At 35.8% G+C, this 14,631-nt stretch overlaps 1 protein-coding gene and 1 long non-coding RNA gene across 4 annotated transcripts in view; one reads left to right on the top strand and one right to left on the bottom strand.

Annotated features, from left to right (window-relative positions):
- Positions 1–14,631, bottom strand: part of LRRTM4 (leucine rich repeat transmembrane neuronal 4) — a 710,494-nt gene that overhangs the window by 312,971 nt on the left and 382,892 nt on the right. The gene's annotated exons all lie outside the window — the stretch shown is intronic.
- LOC309871054 lies at positions 8,704–9,500 on the top strand. Its single transcript, XR_014314993.1, has 3 exons — positions 8,704–8,975; positions 9,076–9,159; positions 9,340–9,500. It is a non-coding gene; the product is annotated as an uncharacterized lncRNA (long non-coding RNA).

Genomic DNA, 14,631 nt, shown 5'->3' with positions numbered 1-14,631 from the left:
GTATTACTCCTCCTATTGTGGTCTGCCTTATAAATGATTGTAAGATGTGGAATAAAATCGGCACTGTTGGACATCCTCCTCAGTGTCCCTCCTGCCCCCATCTCTTTGTCTCTTAATTTCTTTTCACCATCTTCTTACCCTCACGTCTTCCTGGTTGATTTGTCACGCTGGCCACAATTCTATAAACATTCTTGCAATATTATGTTCCATAATCATTAGCATTTCTTATTCTTTCCTGGAGATAGAATCCTAGTATATGAGTATCAGTCTTTTTATACTAAAAAGTATCCATTATTGATTTTTAGTTTTGATTTCCTTTCCTCATGGATCTTCAAATCCACTGTAAAGGGATAGTATGAAGGAATAAATGTGTATTATTGTGGGAAAATACTGATTCTAGTTTCATGTTGTAAAGGAAAATTCTGAATGTTTTGTATATCTGATTTTTTGGTATATCACTTATCTCTTTCTGCCTATATTTATGTATTTTTTCTTTTTAAAATAATTAAAAATTACCCATGTCTAAATATGTGACCTTCAGCAAAGATTTTTTTCTAGAAATCTCATGAACCATTTTCATTTGTATAATTTTGTCTTTTTTTCAGCTGAGAGCATTTTATTCAATATAGATGATCTTACTGCTCATGTTTGTGAGAAATATGTTCTTAACTAGCTCTACATTATTTTTCTTATGGATATTTCACCATGTGTACCATTAGTACTTTTCTTCCAATATGAAAACCTCTAAAAAACCTTTGCCATTCATATCAATAGTTCAATACTGTGCCTAGTTTATCTTATCACCTTCAATGCAATTTTTTAAAAGATTTTGTTTATTTATTTGAAAGAGAGAGAGATAAAAGTGCACAAGCAGGGAGGAGCAGCAGAAGGAGAGGGAGAAGCAGGCTCCCTGTTGAGCAAGGAGCCTAATGTGGGGCTCTATCTCAGGTCCCTGGGATCATGACCTGAGCCTAAGGTAGACGCTTAACTGACTGAGCCACCCAGGCATCGAAAATTACACTTTCGATGTAATTTTAAATGTTCTTTTTTTTTTCAGTGTTAAATGTTCTAATGCATATTTTGTTTCCCCAGATTCATCTTTATCTGATTCTCCTTTTATTTTGTCTTGTTGTCTTATCATTTCAACATTTATATTGTATTCAAACATAGATGATCCATTTCTAACTAACCTTTGTTAACATTGTTGGTGTGTGATTTGCTTTTGTTCATACAATCTGTGTCCTTGGGCCTGGTTCAAATTTGCAGCTGGGAAGTGTATTTTTGTCCAAAGTCCCTTGAGTACTTCCCACTGTTGAAATTGACTTTATCATGTGGGAATTAGCAGTAGTAAAACAGCATGCTCTCTTTCCCTACTGCTTGGAATTACAGAAACTCAAGGCTAAATATTCTTCATTCCTGGATTTTTTATCTTTGTTTTTAAGCCTATAGTACTTCATCTCTGGTGATTAAATTTCCAAATTGCACTTACCTCACTTTGTACTACCCAGTTGATATCTATCTACATATCTGCTTACCTACCTATCCATCCATCTGTCCATCCATCCACCCATCCATCCTGGACGGACAGATTTTATAGCTGTGGATTATATCATCAACTGGAAGCAGAAGTTCTGATTTGGAACAGCAGGAAGGAGGACTGTCATAAAGAATTAGCCCTAAACATTAGAATGACAGCAGGTCAATTGTTACAGATACAGACTTTCTAATCTAAGAGGTGGAAAAGCTGAGGATAGATTTTCCTATAATTCCCAGTTGGCACTGCAAAAGTGAGCCAGGCATTTGAGTTAATCAAATAAGTTCCATCAAGTTATGGTTTAAAGCAAAACCAAATACACCAGCAGAAGAGTGACTTCAGGTTGGCTTTTTTTCAAAACCTAATGAGATTTTGCTGTTTTCTACATTTTAGTATTTCAGTGAAAGTATGGGTGATGACATATCTAGACTGCTAGTTAGTTGTTGGTTTAAAGTGGAAACTATCGAAACCAAATCAACATTCTTTCATCAAAATTAAAGATTTATTTTATTGTATTGTATTACCGTTAGAGATGCTTTCCTACAGAGTAGAGAACAGGTGAGATGCCCCTGCCAATACATGGTAAATCTGAAGTTGAAACAAACTAACATAAAGTATAGTTAGCATATCCTTCCAAAACTTTTCCAGAGATTGAGTTTTGAAAGTATAGTGTTTGATGGAAAAGTTAGGCTTAATCAAAATAAGCTAGATTCTCTGTCAGTTAACTAGTCTCGATAAGGAAATCAGCTTTTAAATTTTTAAAAAATTCTTCAGATTAAATACAGCCTGGTGCTTATATTTAGTTTTTATTTCACAAAAATTCATGACATATTTCACAGTGACTAAGAGGATATGGCTAAGGTGGCAAGAACACAAAATACTACATGATACCATTATAGATTTGTCATAGAAATGCTTTGTATATTGTTCTCTCATACATGCAAACAGGGTTCAAACGTGGTAAGAGTCACAATTTAAAATTAATTTACAACTTCGTTTTAAATGAAGTGGGATGAGAAGTGAAGGTGGTTTCTCAGAGGGTCATTCTCAAATCGGATGCAGATTCCTTTCCAAGAACTGTTCCCATGTATTTCAGAACTTTTTTTCTAGCACTCTGTTGATCAGTGAGGCTTCTGACATTTACATAAAGCAAAAAGGCATTTTCATTCTCTCAGAGCCATTCCTCAAAGAGAAAGATGCTGCAGCAAGGGGAAAAATTAATTAGAAGTACATCTAACATAAATGGCTTGTCACTGAGTTACAATACTTAGCAGAACTCACACTGTCCTTGGAAGATAGAAAAATTCCTTCAGTGCTTGGGTTTAATTTGAGAAGTTAACTACTCTAATTTGTAATGATACATATTATGCACAAACTGCAATGTATTTATAGATTTTAAATACTTTAAAGAATATTTCATTAAATGAATCCCTAATGGAATGCAATTTAATTCACAAGTTGAAAAATGGGGTAACGGTTTCAGCCCCCGTCACTCTCCTAATGCTTGAAGTATAGCTGGAGAATAAAATAAGCAGTGCATAAAGAACAGATATTAGTAACAACTGTCATCATAATGAGAAGGATACACTGTAGAGTTTTTGCTTATTTATAACAAATGAGCATGAATATTTTTTTGTTGTTGTTTCTTGGGGGAATAGTATTAATTCTTTTGCTACGTTGAAATGCAGCATGGGTAATGTCATTGAATGTGTGTCTAAACGACCTTAAAATATTACATTAGAGAAATGATAGGATAAAAAATCACGCAAACGAACGTAATGTTTATATTCTCCAAGTTTGCTAGTTTTAAGTTGTATGATTTTGAGATAACTCTTCCATTGTCTAAATTATTCATGAATGGCCACTTTATCTGTAAAAGGAGGCTTCAAGAAAATAGACTGTGTATTCTTATTACTAGATCTATGCCAGATTTGAAAGTACCAAAATTTCCGTCAGTTTATCCCTTGACTCAAGAAACAGTTTTTTCTCTCCTCTCGATGAGGAGAGAAATAAACAATAATGAGGTTGAGCAACAATGAAATGTGGCAACTCTAAGAGAAGCTCTACTACTATTGCAATCACTTTTCCAATAGATTATCTGTTGACTAGTACCTAGATAGTCTAAAAAGCATAATGCATTTTCCTGTGCATTAGTATGTATATCAAATATATTACAGTATGAAAAAAAATTATAGACATAGAAAGGAGAAATCTATATGGATTTATGTGCATAATATAAGGACTTCTTTTCAAACATGTAGGAAGTCACCTTATCATGCTTTTTTTTTTTTTTTAAGATTTTATTTATTTATTTGACAGAGAGAGAGAGAGAGAGATCACAAGTAGGCAGAGAGGCAGGCAGACAGAGGAACTGGGGGCAGGTGAAGCAGGCTCCCCGCTGAGCAGAGAGCTCAATGTGGGGCTTGATCCCAGGACCCTGAGATCATGACCTGAGCCAAAGGCAGAGGCTTAACCCACTGAGCCACCCAGGTGCCCCTCCTTATCACACTTTTAACAGAAGCATCAATAAATTGTGTGGCAGATTCCACTGTGACTTAAATCCATATACTTCTTATTTTTGAATATTTATTTATTTATTTTAGAGAGAGAGAGAGTGCAAGCATGAGGGACAATGGGAGGGAGAGGGAATCTTAAGCAGACTCTGCACTGAGTGCAGAGCCCAAAGCTGGGCTGGATCTCAGGACCCTGAAAACATGATCTGACCTGAGAACAGGAGTCAGATGCTCAACCAACTGTGCCACCCAATGCCTCCATATACTTCTTAAATAACTAAAATCAAACTGAAAATGTGAGATGAGGAAAGGTGGCCGGTACTAGCTTATTTCCAGTATAGGAACATGATAAGTCTTACTACCACATCCTAAGAGATACCAGAGGTGAAACATGTCAGAGATGTTTTCCAGTTCTTCCAGGAAGCATGGGATTAGGTCAGAAACTTTGGAAAATTCTGATATGACATGAGACATAGATACTAGATTATTTCTAACTCTCCAGAACTGTGTGCTAGAGTGGAAAACCCAGACTACAAAAGATACTTCTCGCTTGTATGCCCTAGGCACAGCCCATGATCTTGGAATATATTGAGACCGCTCCAGTGTACAAGATCCAGAAAGACTACTAATAGTATAAACATGGCTTCTGTGAGATTATAAAGATGTGATGAGTGATTAGTCTAATAAAAGTCCAGAGTATGTTTCTGGGGAATAAAAAACAAGTTTCTTTGTGTGTTTTTATATATGTAGAATGTACTCAGTAGCCTCTAAAAACAATACATTGACCAAGATCAAAAGACTTTACATTTTGATTAATGAGAAGGTTACATGGAGCACGTTTGTAGTACTTAGTATATGTCAAATAATTAATCTTCACAGCCCTTTGTAACAAAGGAAGCACTGAATTTTTAAGTGAAGACAGAGAGACATAAATAAGTAAAATGATTTGCTTCTTTCCTTTTTTGTCAGGAGGCTTTCTAATCCCATTTCCCCAATCCTTATAGTTCTTGAACTACAGGTTTCACTTCCTTTTTGAAATAGTTGAGCTAATCTTTTGACTGTCTAAAAGCAAGATTTTTCTTTGGGATTTTACATGTTCACCTTTTGTTATAAGGCAGTGAGAAACCCTGAGATTAACAGTTTTTGTTGTTGCTGTATGTACCTAAGAACCATCTGAGATTTCTTCAAGAATTTTTCATCTAGTATCTGCTGCAAACTGATCAAACAGGAACTGGCAAGTTGAATTATTTCTAAGTGTTAGCTTCTTTTGTTATTATTTTTTTTTCATATCCAGGTGCTTTTAAAATAAGAGCAAGGAAAAAGACTTTTCTTATGAAAGAATATGTGTGTTTTTATATGATATGTGTAAGTTATACATATGTTATGTATATATTCTCACATATATTATGGAAATAAATAAAGGAAGCCTCACTCAAAATGGAATTGGGAAGCCCTGAATGAGGAACACTCTTACAGGAACACTAACAGTAAGAAGCGTACTTGGCATTCCCCAACAGGAAAAGAAGCTTTATTTAACTTAGTCCAGCAGGAGGGAAGGATTTCTCCTTGCCTAGCAACAGCCCAGCCAGTGAGAAGCTGCCATCAACCTTGTAATCAACAGGAACAGCCCCTCTCAGCTTCCTCTTTCCCCCTATAAAAGCAAGACCCTCTCCTCTGCTCTCTGAACTTGCCTATGGTTCATCATAGTTTGCAATCCTAAACTGCAATTCATCTGCTATTCCAGAATGAGTCCATTTTGCTGGTAAAATAGCTGGCTCTTTTTTTAAGGTTATTTATCTATCTATCTATCATCTACCTATCTATCTACATCATCTGTATCTCCCAGTGCAGTGCTCTGTGGCCCTGCAAATGTCAAATGACAGAGGAACTAGTAACAAATCAGAACAGTATAACAAGTTGCCTGAGCTGGCCATGTTCGTCATTTATAGTAAACTATTTTTTCTAATCAATATTTTATTAACTTAGCAAGTCAGAAAGTCTTTCATATGGATAAGCTGTCAAGATATATGGTAAAACAATTGCCATTAATTTAGAGAGCTACTTATCTACAGAGACTTTGGGAAAAAATCTGATGATCTGGTATCCATACAGTCCAGTGGTGAACCTTGTACAACAAGCTAAAAGGCTAGGAAAACATGTACAGACTTCTGCTAAAGTTGCCTCTAAAGAGAGAAATAAAATTTTAACTGCTTTGTTCACGTATGATTGACATTCAAAAAGCTGTAGATATTTAATATAGACAACTTGTTGTGTTTAGAGATAAGTATCTACCTGTGAAACCAGTATCACTGTCAGTGCTATAAACTTACCCAATACCTGTAAAAGTCCCCACCCCCTTCCTTTTTTCCTTTTGTGGTAAGAGTACTCAATATGAGATTTATATTCTTGGCAACTTTTAAGTATACAATAGTATTAGTGATTATGGGCTTTATGTTATACAGTAGATTTCCAAAATTTATTTATTTTATGTAACTAAAACTTTGTACCCTTTGACCAGCACCTCCTCAATTCCCCCTCATCCAAGCCCCTTACAAACACCTTTCTTTCTCTGTTTTTATGTGCTTGACTCTTTAGATTCCACATATAAGTGAAACCATGCAGTATTTGTCTCTGTGTCTGCCTTATTTCACTTAGCATAATGTCCTCCAGTTCCATCCATGTCATTGTGGATAGCAGAATTTCTTTCTTAAGGCTGAAGAATACTCCTGTTTTCCAATAAAATGCATTTTCCTTACCCATTCATCTGGAGATGGACAGTTAGATTGCTTCTGTATCTTGGCTACTATAAATAATGTCTCGATGCAAAAGGGAGTGTAGATATCTCTTTGAAATCCAGATTTTAATTGCTTTGGGTATATAACCAGAAGAGGGGTTGCTGGCTCAAATGGTAATTCTCTCTTTAATTTTTTTTAAACAAACTTTATGTTATTTTCGATAGATGCTTCTCCATTTTACATTCCCACCAATATCCTCACCAATCCTTGGTGTCCAGGGAAATGCTTATTAATATATTATAAATACAGAACAAAAAATCAACGAAAGGAAAACCATCTTTTCTGTCAGTAATGGATTTGAACTTTACAAATACCAGACATTTCAAGTTTTTTTTTTTATGGAGTTAAAGCTAGGGGCTGGGCTCTTAAATGCCATGACCATCTTATACAGGGATAGGCAAACTATGGGCTGCAGGCTCAGTAGGGCTCAATATCTGTTTTGGTAAACATAGTTTTATTGGAGCACAGCTTTGCTTATTGGTTTACACATTGTTTGTGCCTGCTTTCTCCATACAACTGCAGAATTGAGTGGTTGGGGCACAGACTATATGACCTGCAAGCTTCAAATACTTTCAATAGTTATTTTTACAGAAAAAAGAATTCTGATTCCCGGTTTTACTGATTGAGGGGCAGATAGGGCTAGGTAGAGAGAGATAGGTAGGGGGCCCAGGGATGAGGCTCACAAAATTCAAAATGTGGGAGATCAATGGGAACCAGAGACAAGGGAACAAACCAGACCATCAGGTCCTAGGTGTCAGAGGTGAAGTCTTTTTATAATAGCTACTTGTGACCATCCAAGAATTACTGGACCCTAAAAAGGGAGTAAGCCATCAATGGTGTTATCACTAGTCTTTACTCAATGGTGTTATCAATAGAGATGTTAAAAAGATTTAAGTTGTCTAGTTAGCATTCTATAAAAGACCACCCCTAAAAGCCCTCAGTGGCAACACTTTCCCGACCCCTCTCACTTCTGAGAGCTTTTTCCGTATCCTTACTTAATAAACTTCTGTTGCTTTACTCACTCACCTTTGTCCGTGAGATTCATTCTTCAACTCTGTGAGATAAGAACCTAGCTCTCCTGCATCATTTTTGTCCCATGAAGCTTAATTCTAAACTAAACATTAGGAAAGTACGGATTTATGGAGTGCTAGGATAATGATGGTTTCAATTTCTATCTTTCACTTTCTTTCTTCTAGTTTTCTGCATGCTCCAAATTTTTTGAAATATTTACATATAATTCGTACACCAGAAGCACATTTTAAGTTTAATTTTATCTTCAATACGCATTTTACATACAAATATATTTTCAAATGCACTTTAAAAATATTATCTTTCTTTGCTTTTTCAGTGAATTTCTTCAAAAGAGTTATTTATATTCATTCCTTTGTTTCTAATCTTTTTAAACTCATTCCCATTAGGATTTCACCCACATATCTCTAGAATTGCTCTCAACAAAGCCGTAGCCCTACATTGCTAAATTCAATATTGCTTCGAATTTTACTTGACCAATTAGCAGCATTGGGAAGAGTTGATCACTCTCCTACTTAAAATGTGGCCTGCGATTGAATCTGATAATTTTATCTTCTTTTGGTTTTCCCAACAAAACCGGCCCCTTGTTTCCATCTTTTGCCTACCCCCTCTTCTCCCCAACCTCTTCTTTATCATGGATTGCCCTAGGGCTAAGTCCTGGCTGCCTTTCTCTGTCTACACTCCTACCTCTTTGCATATCCCATCTCTGGCTTTAAGTGCCTTCCATATGCTAAAGATTCTAAAATGGGTTTCCTAGGGTCATCGGGTCATCGGGTCATCGTTGAACAACAGAAGCAAGAATCCTGCTACCTGGACATCTCTACTTGGAAATCTGACACCACAAGCTTGACCTCTGCCAAACTGAACTCTGAGCACTGTTCTACTCCAAGTTGACTTAACTAGCATCCGTTCCATCATAGTTAATGGAAACTGTTTCCAATGGCTCAAACCAAAAGTTTTGAAATAACCTTTCTTTTTTTCATAGCCCATTATATGGAATTATGTGAGCTCTACCTTCAACTTATGTTAAGCTAAAACCTCACACCTTTTACCACCAACGCAGCTAACACCGGGTCTGAGTCATCCTCATTTCTTACCTGCAAGGTAATTATAATGCCATGAGGCCTCTGTAGTCAGCTCCCTGATAACACTCCTCTACTATGACTTTGCTCCTTTTTCATTTCTATCAAATTGCCTCTTACAGTTCTACAGCTACATAGAGCATTCTCCAGCCTCCAGCCTTCTGTGTTGACCATTTTCTCTGCCCACAACCCCAGCTATAAGCCTGGTAATGTTCTCAATTGCTTTTAGTGTTGTTCTAATAGAAACTTCTCACCCTGCCCATATAAAAGATCCTCTTTACCTTGCTCTACTTTTTCCTTTTATTCACTACATTTGTTATCTTCTGTCATAGTCTATAATTTACTTTATGATTATGTTTATTTTTTATTATCTGTCTCTCCTATAGATGAAAAGTCACCTGAAGACAGTGGCCCTTGTTTTTTCCCCTGCATTCCTAGCACTTAAAGCAGCAATCTATATATATACACATATCGTCCAAATGTAGGAGAAATTAAGACCTGTATGGGTGCACATAGAGATAAACATTTACCTGTTCTTCCTACCAGAATTTAGACTTCCATTACTTTCAAATATTTCACTGTAGAAAAGTGACTTTCTTCCAATAAATGCCAGGTATATTTTGAAGTTTGCAATTCTATATATTTTTCTGAAATCTTACATTTCAGTAGCAGCTTATCTGTTTGGAAATGCATTCTGGATAGGGTTTAAAAAAAATACTCTGGACCTAATTTTCTGATAATACTGCACTCTGAAAAACTTTAACTTTCTTGCCATGGGCAGTTGCTGAGTCAACTAAATATCTTTCTAGACCAATTGGATATACTCATCCCTGGAAGCAATACTTGAGTAGTGACAGCCACTAAATCCATTAGAAAATTTACAAAGATGCATTTAGTCAGTTTTTGGGGTTCTGTTTGCAAATAATCAAATAAATGAAAACTATTATCCAAATCCCATCCTAATGGGATCACTACTGTTTTACAATCTCTACATACTTTCAAGGTTCAAAACCTTAGTTACACCTACACTTTACCTTTGTTTCGTATTTTTATTTTGTTGTTTATTTACTCCCTATCTTTCAAAAGAGATGTAGGTCCCAGAAGAATACTTCTTCACTTACAGGCATTTTCTCATTGACTTTTCTGTCCTAATTTCTACTTATCTTTAAGCTTCAAAGAACATTCTGGGAATATTGATGTGCCCTTTTGGGTGCATTATTCTTGTTTTACACAGTTACTTGTGTTGACTGTTTTTTACTATAATTTTATTTATTGACCACACACAATATGACTAATATCAGACTACATGCTCAGAGGGATCCAGATCATAAAACTCAAAGACCTTACTATTTGGTTTTATTTCCTCATTTTTACGAGTTTTAGCGTGGAAACAGTTATTAATCTTAGTTTATAGGGAAATTTTACAGCTTTTACTGTTGATGAGAACTTCATAACTTAAAGACCACTTTACTTAAGAAATCTATTCAAAAGGGCATCATTCATATACAGAACATAGGTTGGTGCAGAAAATTGCTGTTGGCTTACTAAATCAAAGACTGGCAGAGATAAACCAGGTGTGAACACACACATACATGCACATATTTGTATTTCTCACCTTATATAAAAAAATCAAAATGAAGTAGAGAAATATAAAATTACACCCACTTCTATGGTTCTGACATTAATATCAGAGAAAAAAAATCTTTCTATTTTGAACATGTTTGCCCTTTTCTTCAAGACAATATGTTGCACATTTGCCCTTTCACAAATACTATATATACAATGCAAGGAGTATTTTATCATTTAAATTTATTTTTTATATTCTACTGTTTTAGGAGACCAGCTTGTTATGCATCTCATATTTGAAATAATCCCAAGCCTTTATACACCCTCAAGATGGGAAAAATAACTCAGTGATGTATTGATACTGTAAAGGTTATTGTTTTACTAATTTATAACTTTTTAAAACTACGCCAAAGCACCTATCTGATTGATGTAAAAATGCTTTATTTTGCAAATATGTGTTTCTAGTAAATATGTCCAGAATTGTTCATTATTTTCTCTATGAGCAGACTGGAAAATTCAAAGACCTTTAATTTTCCACAAAATGAAAGTTAGCATGGCGGAAGTTTCACAGTGCACAAAATGTAGTAGGGATACAACATGGTTCAGCACCCTAGATGCCCAGTTAGTTCATCACTCTAAGGGGCTCAGCATCTACTCAAGCTGAGTCGGTGGTATAGTCTACAGGCTAGAGGTCTAGAGAAGAGCCTGTGCTTCCCTGAGATCCCAAATCCTAAGTCACTCTGAAGGGCTTGTTACATAGGCACCAGAATAATCTAAAAGGAGCCATCAAATTGAGTCAAAAGTTGTAGCCAATAGAAAATCTACCATACATTTCACCAACCCTTTATTTCAATAGTGACAGCCAGTAAAACACCCCAAAAATAAGAGGAAATCAGCCACACGGCATGGGAAGCCAGCCGGTCCTGGGAAGTATCAGAGAGTCAAGCAATGTACTGTCCTATTCTCTTTCTAATTCTTAATGAACATTCAGTGAAGAACAATGAGTATAATGTTCCTTCTTACCCACTCTGGTGTTGAGTGTTGAATGCACCTGATAATCTTTCATAGTAATAGAATGTCCCAATTTTTTTTTAAAGATTTTATTTATTTATTTGACAGAGAGAAATCACAAGTAGATGGAGAGGCAGGCAGAGAGAGAGAGAGGGAAGCAGGCTCCCTGCTCAGCAGAAAGCCCCATGCGGGACTCGATCCCAGGACCCTGAGATCATGACCTGAGCTGAAGGCAGTGGCTTAACCCACTGAGCCACCCAGGCGCCCCTAGAATGTCCCAATTTTTAACTGGATAGAAAGATTTATTTATTTATTTGGTAAATCAAGAGTGTGACTAAGCTCTCATCCATGATATATAAGCAGACAGGATGTCCAACAAACATTACTTAAAAAAAAAAGTGACTTTGTCTTTTTGCCCATCTCCAACTAGTTTTACATTCTGATGGCTGCAATTTTGTACAGAAAGAGTTAGGGGTCTCCAGGAAAAGAAAGGCAAGACACAGTTTTCACAACATTCAGAGGAGTTATTTTAGGGGCCCAGCTCCTTGTTATCTTTGCCCCTACTTGCCCAAACACACTTCTTGCAGAAATTCCTAGGAGGTGTCAGAATTACAAAGAAATGCAAAAACTTCAGTAGTTAAAAGTTTTAAGGGAACAAAGGGAATACAAAAGCTAGCAGTCCCTAGCAGGCCAGGAAATAGCTTAACCATACCAGAGACAATAAATCAGTGGTTCAAAACTCCCAGTGTTGTTTCAAAAGTATGCAAGAGCCTGCATTTCTTACCTGAGATAGGAGCACAAGACCCCTTCTAGTATATACTATTTTGGGGAACATGTCTGCAGCCCTTTACCCTAGTCAGGCAGTCACCTCTGCTTCCTTATAATGTTAAAGTCTTGAGCAACACAAGCTTCATTTACCTAATACAGCATGTTTTCGAAGTTCACCTGTGCAAGCTTATGCTCACCTATCCACGTGATGATAAAGCTCCCTTTCTGCATATGCATCCTAAAACCTAAGTAAAAAGAACCCTTCACTCACTCCCGCTTGGGGGCTCATGGCTTTGGAAGTTGTTCCCTGTGATCTCCATATTTCGTGAAAATAGTTTGCTTTGTGTTGACAACTCCACCTGGTGTAGTTTCTATCTGCCACAAACTCATTTAGTTTTGCTACAGTATAGATTATAATGGCTGGACTACTAGCAACCACTTTGAACCCTGAGGACAAAGAAGGAATGTAGGGTGGAGAGCTGAAATGATAGGTCCTAAGGACTTGGTGAACACAATCTCCACAGCAGCCTCCAGGTTTTTATATGAGAAACAAGTACCTCTCTTGTTTAATTATGTTGAACTGGATTCTCTCTCATGGCAGACCTAATTCTCATTATCACATTTTTCGTTTCCCAGTTTACTGTAATATTATTTATGGGAGAATTACCTTATTTATTTTTCAGGTCCCTGAGTGTTTTACCGGTGATGTGTCTACACTATCAATCTTATATCTAGAAGTAATGGTTAAGAGCATAGGCTCTGGAACTTGACTAACTTTGATTTGCCCTTTACCAGATGTGTATTTATCCTCTAGAAGCCTCATCTGGTTTAATCACAAATAGTTATAATGACAGTACCTACCACATAATGTCATGAGAAATAATTTTGATTCTGAATATAAAGGCTTATCTCAGTTGGGAGCACATATTAAGTGCCCCAGATTTCTACTACAGATACATATTCATGTGTAAAATTAAAGTTATATATTTTTTCTGAATTATGAGGTATAGGCAAGCTCCAGATCATTAATGGAGGCTGGAGTTTAATACCTAACAATGGTGGTGATAATTTTATACATACACACCTTTGTATATACATACGTAATAAATTTAAATTCCAAAATATCGGGGCACCTGGGTGGCTCAGTGGGTTAAGCCGCTGCCTTCGGCTCGGGTCATGATCTCAGAGTCCTGGGATCGAGTCCCGCATCGGGCTCTCTGCTCAGCGGGGAGCCTGCTTCCCTCTCTCTCTCTCTCTCTGTCTGCCTCTCCATCTACTTGTGATTTCTCTCTGTCAAATAAATAAATAAAATCTTAAAAAAAATAAAATAAAATACATTCCAAAATATCTATTGTAAAGTCAAAGTTGTTGTCTTTTCTATTAGAAAAAATTTGCAATGCCTATAATATACCAATGGATGCCCACATGTAGCTAAAGTTGAGCTGATTTTAGTAATTTCAAAAGCAAATCTTTCTCTCTGTTGCTAGAAAAGAAATATTTTTATATGTTAGATGAGCTAGATTTAAGATTTTTAATACTCAAGTTTATGAAGAAATATTTCATGGGACTATTTTTCTTTAATATTACACTTTATTATTTTTAATATACATTTATATGCAGTTAATAAATCACAAAGTTTTTTCAGTGATACATAAAAATACTTTCATAGTCAGCTTTTATATTTGGATTTTTTGGACATTCTTTACCAATAAGTGTGATACACTAATAATGGCTTAAGAACCATTGTTTGAAAAGTTGAAAGAAAAAGCATCCTCCTCCCCAACACATTTTTTTTTCTGCATTAAGGATATTACTGGTAAATTTTTTCAGGTTTTGAGTCTGTCCTGCTTCAGTAAAAGATAGATTAACTTAAGCTAAAAATTATTAAAGATTTATATAATTTCTTATTTCTTTGAAACCCCAAATTATGTGTTAAAGAATAGTAGTCTGCCTTTGTATTCTAGGGAAAAACTAATTGCCAATGTGCCATTTATTCATTTTCAGCAAATGCTATATGGAACACAGTTTTCTGCCTGACACAATTCCTTTAATTTTTACTAAGAAAAATGTGTTCAACTAAAGAGAACAATCAAATCATTTTCTATTTCAAATTGATATCATATTCTCTTTGTCTATTTTCAGCACTTTGTACATCATATAATGATTTTCTGCTTGTTTAAATGTGGTTTCTTATCACAAACTGATTAGCCAATGTAAAATATATGAGGCTAAAATGGTTTCTAAATGTTCTCAGTTCCTAAATCTTTTAAATATTTCCAGTTTGCATGAATATTCCTATCCTCACAAAACTTATATGGATAATAAAAAGCCAA

The sequence above is a fragment of the Mustela nivalis genome (genome assembly GCF_964662115.1).
Source record: "Mustela nivalis genome assembly, chromosome: 8".
Taxonomy (NCBI): domain Eukaryota; kingdom Metazoa; phylum Chordata; class Mammalia; order Carnivora; family Mustelidae; genus Mustela; species Mustela nivalis.
Note: the sequence above shows the minus strand (reverse complement) of the source record. Positions and strands in the feature narration are given on the sequence as shown.